Raw genomic sequence first — 8,260 nt, forward strand, 5'->3', positions numbered from 1 at the left:
TCCTGCTGTGGTCAGAAACATATTTTTTTTTTCCCTGTGAACTTAATGTTAGATAGTTTCTATTTCTGTTCTTTCAGATTCACTTTTTTTTTTTTTTTCCTCCTGCAATGGTGATTCTGTTTATTTTATCCAGTATTTTATTTCATACATTCCGTTTGTCATTTCTAGAAGTTTCATTTACACAAACAGACACATATGTCCTTACTATAATTGGTGTTTTAGTATAAATCCTTCAGCACATTTATAAGATGTATGATTGCTGCTTTGAAGTTCTTGCCTGATTCTACCATTTCTATCATTTCCAACTCATTCTCCTACTGCTTATGGGTCATAATTTGCTAATTATTTGAATGTCTAGTATTTTTTAATTGGACGCCACTTTTTAATTGGACGCCATATGTTACATTGCTGAGTGTTTAGATTTTGTTATTTTACTTTAAAAATGTTAGTTTTCTTTGGGGGCAGCAGTTAAGTTTTCCTGGATTATGTTGATACTTTGGGGTGGGGGCGATTATTTTAAAACTTTGTTAGGGAAGTCCTAGGATATCTTTATTTCTAGAATTAATTTAGCCCTTCTAATAATTTTACTGATTTCTTCAAGTTTTCAATAAGTTCTTTGTACTCTGCATGGACACAATTCAAATAACAATGTGAACTGTAGGAACTGTTCACCTCATAGCTCCCAGCAGTTGTTCTTTGCATGGACTTGTAGAGTTTCACCTTTCACATTTGTAGATTAATACTCCACCAAAGGCTCAGGAGGACACCTTTGCAAATTTCTGGACCACTTTTTCTGTGTAGTTCCCTCTTGTCTGGTGATTTGCCCTCATTATTTCAGGCACATCCACCTCTCTGAACTCCCATCTGTCTCTTCAAATCAGCAAGATGGCTGTGTTCCACTTGGGATTCCCCTCCTTGTTCTGTGGTCAGGACGTATGTCTCCAGGCAGAAGTCACTGTCAGCTGTAAGCTCACCTCATTTGTTTCTCTCCTTTAAGCGATCACAGTCCTGTGCTGTCTTGTTTCCAGTGTTTTGAAACAATTGTTTTACATAGTTTGGCCAGTGTTCTAGTTATTTATAGGAGGGAGATAAATCTGGTCCCAATCACTCTAGTGGAAGTAGAAGTTGAAGTTCAGGAATATTTGAAAGATAGAATCAGCAGTATGTCCTGATGTATCAGATGTAGTATGTGAGAGTAAAAGAAGATGTGAAGTGTATCTCCTGCATTTTTAAGCTGAGAAATGGAAAGGGTGGAGATATCCTCAACTGAGATCGGAGTCTGTGGGAGAGGAAGTTGTTGGAGGAAATCTCATTGTCAACTTGTTAATTCTGAGGTATCCATTAAGTAGGCAGAGGGAGATGCTGAGTAGGCAGTTATCTGTGTATTATCTGGCTTTTAAGAGAGAGGAGCGGCTGAGGATATCATTGGGGGTTACTCAGTGTGATCACTAGCAGATCCAGTATAGATAGAAAAGAAAGGAAGTCCAATGACCAAACCCAGGGCACTCCATCAGGAAAAAGGAGTGTGGTCCTGGGAACATGCTGACAGGAGAAGCAACTAGATGGGGATAAAGTGAGCAGCCTGCAGTGTATGAGGGCCCAGGCTGAGGCTGGAGTCCCAGTGACAAGGCTACCATGTCCTTCATGATGAGAGGCTGGGGGACTGTTCCCTCTCTTCTGTGGGTGATGAAGAGATGGCTGACAGCATCAAAACCTTTCTCCAGGACCTTGCCAAGAGGATCAAAATCTCTGTCTGGTCTGGGCTATTTTTTTTTAAAGACTTTATTTATTTATTTGACAGAAAGAGACACAGTGAGAGAGGGAACACAAGCAGGAGGAGTGGGAGAGGGAGAAGCAGGCTTCCCGCTGAGCAGGGAGCCTGATGCAGGGCTTGATCCTAGGACCCTGGGATCATGACCTGAGCTGAAGGCAGACGCTTAACGACTGAGCCACCCAGGTGCCCCAGGGTCTGAGCTATTTGTACCATCTCAAAGCTAGATGCCCAAATCCAGGAAAAAAGAGAGGAGCAGGGAAAGGCAAGTAGTGTCTTGGCACAGTGAAGAGAGTAGGTATAGTGCAGAATCAGAAGAGTGAGCCATGTATCGTTACTGGAATTTTCCAGTGCTGTGCTTGGAATGATAGAGTATTCTGGTATGTTCTCCACTTGTTTCATCAAGCATTTATTCCTGAGCTTCAGTCAGTAATAGCACAACCTATGGGTGATCCATGGCTACTTGGAGATGTTTGGTCTTGGCTGGAATTCTTTCTCACATCAATTTCCAGTGTTCTTTAGGTACTCCCCATCTATGCTTAGCAAAGTTGCCAGTGCCATTGGTTTCAAGATATAGTGGATCTGGCATTTGAGGTATTAGGGAGGAAGCTTCCCCCATCCCCTAGTATCAGCAAAACAATTGCTCACATGCTCTTCAGCAGTTTGCTGCTGACTCTCTTCTTTATCCAGGGGATGCTGTGAGTCTCTTTCCCACCCATCTTGCTGGTCAACTGGTTAGTCTTCTGCATATGTCCCTGTCTACTCACTAAACTGCTTTGAATATCCTAGTTCAATAAAGGAATCAAAATGCACCTGTCACTGTCAGTCAGTAAGTAATTGGCCTTACTAGCTTGGCTGTGGTTTGTCTTGGCTCTCCTCACAGGAATGCCATCCCCATACATTATCAATGGCTGCCTTTTCTCTATCCTCCTTCCTTTACTCATGTCAACTCAATGAATGGCAAAGAGCCCATGCATCTCTTCTTGGTGGTCTTCTTAAGCAAAGACTCTTCCACAAGACCATCTACCTGCAGTCTGCCCTGAGCACTGATTCTCCTCAGAGCAGTTCTCTTCACTGCATTGGTCTCCCATTAACTGCAGGCTGCTGCCCACCTGCGCCCCCTACCCCTTACTGCCTGTGTCCAAAGGGGCCAGAGGGGAGGGGTGGGATTGGAAGGACCACTGGGGCAAATCTTCTCACAGTTCTCCTTGCCCCAATTTTCCCCGGGGCCCTCTGCATATTCCTTTCTCTCTGAGGAATTGGGTTTTTTGTCTCTGGGGAACATAAGGCACAATCTTCCTGACACCCATATGTGGACTTTTAACAACCAACCCCCTCAGCCTGAAAGGGCCCCAGGATTTTCCCCAGCACTTTTCTACCATTTGCCAGCCGCTGTGTGGTGACTGACTTGATACCTTCATTTTCTCCCCCTGCTGTTTATGTTCCCACCTCCTCTTCCTACCCCCCATCACCACTGGATGAATGGATTTTATAATTCTGTCTGTTACATTTTATACATTTGTTATTTTTGTTGTTTTTCGGTTGTAAAGACCAAGGGCAGGTGGCCCCAAGATGGGCCACTTTGGCATGAAGATTATTTTGAGTTAAAAAACAATCAAAGCCCAGCAAATTCATGAAAAGCACTTTATTTCCAACTCAACTGCCTAAAAAGAATTTAGACAGAGGGCTTGCTCAAGGAAGAGAGCTATTGATGAGGGATAGAAACAGAAAAAGGTTTACCTTTAGCCTAGAAGGCTGACCTATAGCCTGCATAGCTTCAATAAGGATCATATAAGGGCTGATTGCTGCATTCTTAAAGGGTCTCATGACTGCCTGTACATCTCACTGATATTTAATATTGAACTGAATGATAAGCCCCAGAGAAATCTTATGAGAGTAGTTTTATGAGTAGAAATTCAAAGAAGACATTTATGATCTAATACTCCCTGCACATCCCCTCTCCCTTGAGCATTAAGCACATAACCACCAGCTTCATATAGCAAAAATGCAACTCTTTCTGCCCATGGGTCCTGTCCCCATGCTACTCAAATAAACTTACTAACTTGAACTATAAAACATCTCAAGAATTCTTTCTTGGCCATTGTGCTCCACGATCCCACAACATTATCACCATAGGTAACTACATTATGATATGAACTAGGTAGGCAGACAGGAGGAACCCAACAAGGCTTGTTTGATCGAAGTCCTCTCTGTCCCCTTGTTGTAGCCCAGGAAAGATTTGTTTACCCTTTTTTTTTACATTACAATTACTCTTTTATCTTCCTATGAATCACTTTCCTTTCCTTTGAAGTTCCAAACCCCTACCCCCTTCTCTTCAGTTCAGAATCATGTACAGACCTCATTTTGCCCATCTTTGGAATTTCCTGTCTGTGTGGATTCCTCTTACACATGAAATTAAATTTGATTTTCTCCCGTTAATCTGTTTCATGTCAATTTGATTCTTAGTCCAGCTCAAAGGCCCTTAAGGGGCAGAGGAAATTCTTCCTTCCCAACCCTGTGAAGCACATACACTGGATGTGGGGAGCCAAGGAGTATCTCAGTTGTTGCTGGACACTTGTAACTCAGGTTAGCTTGCTCCACTGGGCAGGGCGTGGGGACCTGAGGAGATGGAACAGGAGGAAAAGCCTCCTTACGGAGAGATCTGCTAGATTTTGAGGAATCATTTTCTTTCTTTATTTATTAAATTTATAAATTTTAAAATCCCAAACCTCTGATTGCTTGGTGGTTTTTTGGTTTTTGGTTTTGTTGTTGTTGTTGTTATTGTTGACGTTATTTTAAGAAACTATAGGGGTGGGGGTGGGCAGATGTCCAAACAAGTGTATAATTTTAAATGTCACAATTAAACCTGAGCTAGTCTCCCCCCCCCACCAAAACTCCCCAAAAGCAACTTTGCTACTAGGTAGCAATGTAACCTTTGGTAACTCACTTTATCTATGTATCTCTGTTGCTTTCTGTATAAAATGAAGCAAGTGAACTGATAAAATCCAAGATCTCTTTCAGCTTTGAAATTCTCATGTACCTTTTCCACCTATACAGGCAGTTCCAGATAGAAAACTTAAATGTTAAGAAGTTCTGAGGTTTTGGGGCACCTGGGAGGCTCAGTTGTTAAGCGTCTGCCTTCGGCTCAGGTCATGATCCCAGGGTCCTGAGATCGAGCCCTGCATCAGGCTCCCTGCTGCGCGGGAAAACTACTTCTCCTTCTCCCACTCCCCTGCTTGTGTTCCCTCTCTCACTGTGTCTCTCTCTGTCAAATAAATAAATAAAATCTTTAAAAAAAAAAAAAGAAGTTCTGAGGTTTTCCAATAATGTACCAAAAAAGTAATTTAAATAAATTAAAATATTGTGAAAGCAAAGCAAATCAATGGCTCTGAGATTTCAAGGTCTAGTTCACTACCTACTGGAAGAAAATTATAGCAAAAAATAAAGAAGCAAGGATTATGGCTAAAAATAGAAAAAGAGTAGGTGGCAGAATATATAATTGTATAGAAGTCTGAGAAATATACAGGCTGGCAAATGAGTTTAATATTAAAATGTCAAAGAAAGAGTCTGAAAGGGATAATTGAAGGTCAAGAGTAAGCAAGAGAATGGAAAGCTTGCAGGAACAAAAGCTACTGAGAGCAAACCGGGACAGATTACTTAGCCCGAACCCGGAAAGGGCGGGGCAATTCTGCCTCCAGCAAAGACATTTGAGAATCACTGTAACAGGCCCCTCCCCCCAGAAGATCAGCAAAAACAGCCAGCCAAGACCAAGGTTACCAATTAATGAGAATGGCAGAACTCCCGCACTAGGGGAATACAGCACATAGAATTCATAGCTTTTTTCCCCAGATTCTTTAGTCTTTTGAAGTTAATTTTTTTAATTTTCTTTTTTTCTTTTTCTTTCTTTTTTTTTGAATTTTTCTTTTTAACCTTTTCAACCAACATCTTATCAATCCCTTTTTTAAAAATCTTTTTTACTTTTCATTTTTAGAGTCATATTATATCCTTAATAGTAGTTAAACTTATTTTTGGTATACATATAAGTTTTTCTCTCTTTAAAATTTTGGGATACAGTTGCTTCTAAAGGACCAAAATATACCTTAAATCTCTAGTGTATGGCTTTGTTCTAGTCTCCTGCCTGATCACATTCTCTCCCTTTTTTTTTTAAATTCTCAACCAACTTTATCTTATCAATTGCTTTTATAAAATCTTATATATTTTCATCTTTACAGTCAAATTCCATTCCTTCATCATATTTACTCTTATTTTTGTACATATTTAAGTTTTTCTTTCTTTAAAATTTTGGGAGACACTTTCTTCAAACAGACCAAAATATGCCCAAAATCTAGTGTGTGGAACTGATCTATGCACCAGCCTGATCATATTTGATCATATTCTTTTTTTATATCTTTTTTTTTCTTTCCCTTTCTTTTCCCCCAGTTTCAGGTCTCTTCTGATTTATTTAGTGCATATTTTTCTGGGATTGTTGTTACCCTGTTAGCATTTTGTTCTCTCATTCATCTATTGTTCTCTGGACAAAATGACCAGATGGAAAAAATCACCTCAAAAGAAAGAACAAGGTGCAGTACCTACTGCCAGGGATCTAATCAATATGGACATTAGTAAGATGTTGGAACTAGAGTTCAGAATGATGATTTTAAAGATACTAGCTGGGCTTGAAAAAAGCATGGAAGATACTAGAGAAACGCTTTCTAGAGAAATAAAAGAACCAAAATCTAACCAAGTCAAAATCAAAAAGGCTATTAACGAGGTGCACTCAAAAATGGAGGCTCTAACTGCTAGGATTAATGAGGCAGAAGAGAGAACTAGTGATAGAGAAGACCAAATGTTGGAAAATAAAGAAGCGAGAAAAAGAGAGATAAACAACTACTGAATCATGAGGGCAGAATTCGAGAGATAAGTGATACCATAAGATGAAACAATATTAGAATAATTGGGATCCCGGAAGAAGAAGAAAGAGAGAGGGAGGCAGAGGGTATACTGGAGCAAATTATAGCAGAGAACTTCCCTAATTTGGGGAAGGAAACAGGCATCAAAATCCAGGAAGCACAGAGAACCCCTCTCAAAATCAATAAAAATAGGTCAATACCCCGACATCTAATAGTAAAACTCACAAGTCTCAGAGACAGAGATGAAAACCTGAAAGCAGCTCGGGAGAAGAGTTATGTAACCTACAATGGTAGAAACATTAGATTGGCAACAGACCTATCCACAGAGACCTGGCAGGCCAGAAAGGACTGGCAGGATATATTCAGAGCACTAAATGAGAAAAATATGCAGCCAAGAATACTGTATCCAGCTAAGCTGTCACTGAAAATAGAAGGAGAGATAAAAAGCTTCCAGCAAAACAAAAACTAAAGGAATTTGCAAACACAAAACCAGCCCTACAAGAAATATTGAAAGGGGTCCTCTAAGCAAAGAGAGCCTAAAAGTAACATAGACCAGAAAGGAACACAGACAATACACAGGAACAGTCACCTTACAGGCAATACAATGGCACTAAATTCCTATCTTTCAATAGTTACCTTGAATGTAAATGGTCTAAATGTCCCAATCAAAAGACACAGGGTATCAGATTGGATAAAAAAGCAAGAACCATTGATATGCTGTCTGCAAGAGATTCCTTTTAGACCCAAAGACACACCCAGATTGAAAGTGAGGGGTTGGAAAACCATTTACCATCCTAATGGACACCAAAAGAGCTGGGGTGGCAACCTTCTATCAGACAAATTAGATTTTAAAACAAAGACTGTAATAAAAGATAAGGAAGGACACTATATCATACTTAAAGGGTCTATCCAATAAGATCTACCAATTGTAAATATCTATGCCCCTAACATGGGAGCAGCCAATTATATAAGCCAATTGATAACAAAAGCAAAGAAACACATTGACAACAATACAATAATAGTAGGGGATTTTCACACCCCCTCACTGAAATGGACAGATCATCTAAGCAAAAGATCAACAAGGAAATAAAGACTTTAAATGACACACTGGACCAAATGGACTTCACAGATATATTCAGAACATTCCATCCTAAAGCAATAGAATACACATTCTTCTCTAGTCCCCATGGAACATTCTCCAGAATAGATCACATCCTAGGTCACAAATCAGGTCTCAACCAGTACCAAAAGATTGGCATCATTCCCTGCATATTTTCAGATCACAATGCTTTGAAACTAGAACTCACTCACAAGAGGAAAGTCAGAAAGAACTCAAATACATGGAGGCTAAAGAACATACTACTAAAGAATGAATGGGTCAACCAGGAAATTAAAGAAGAATTTTAAAAATGCATGGAAACAAATGAAAATGAAAACACAACTGTTCAAAATCTTTGGGATGCAGCAAAGGCAGTCCTAAGAGGAAAGTATATAGCAATACAAGCCTTTCTCAAGAAACAAGAAAGGTCTCAAATACACAACTTAACCCTACACCTAAAGGAGCTAGAGAAAAAAACAG

The 8,260-nt window shown here is 39.9% G+C and overlaps 1 pseudogene; it reads left to right on the forward strand.

Moving 5' to 3' along the window:
- The first annotated feature begins 1,694 nt into the window (after positions 1-1,694).
- On the forward strand, positions 1,695-2,728 carry LOC110578772 (annotated as a pseudogene).
- The last annotated feature ends 5,532 nt before the right edge of the window (positions 2,729-8,260 follow it).

This window comes from Neomonachus schauinslandi, chromosome 4 (genome assembly GCF_002201575.2).
Source record: "Neomonachus schauinslandi chromosome 4, ASM220157v2, whole genome shotgun sequence".
Classification (NCBI taxonomy): domain Eukaryota; kingdom Metazoa; phylum Chordata; class Mammalia; order Carnivora; family Phocidae; genus Neomonachus; species Neomonachus schauinslandi.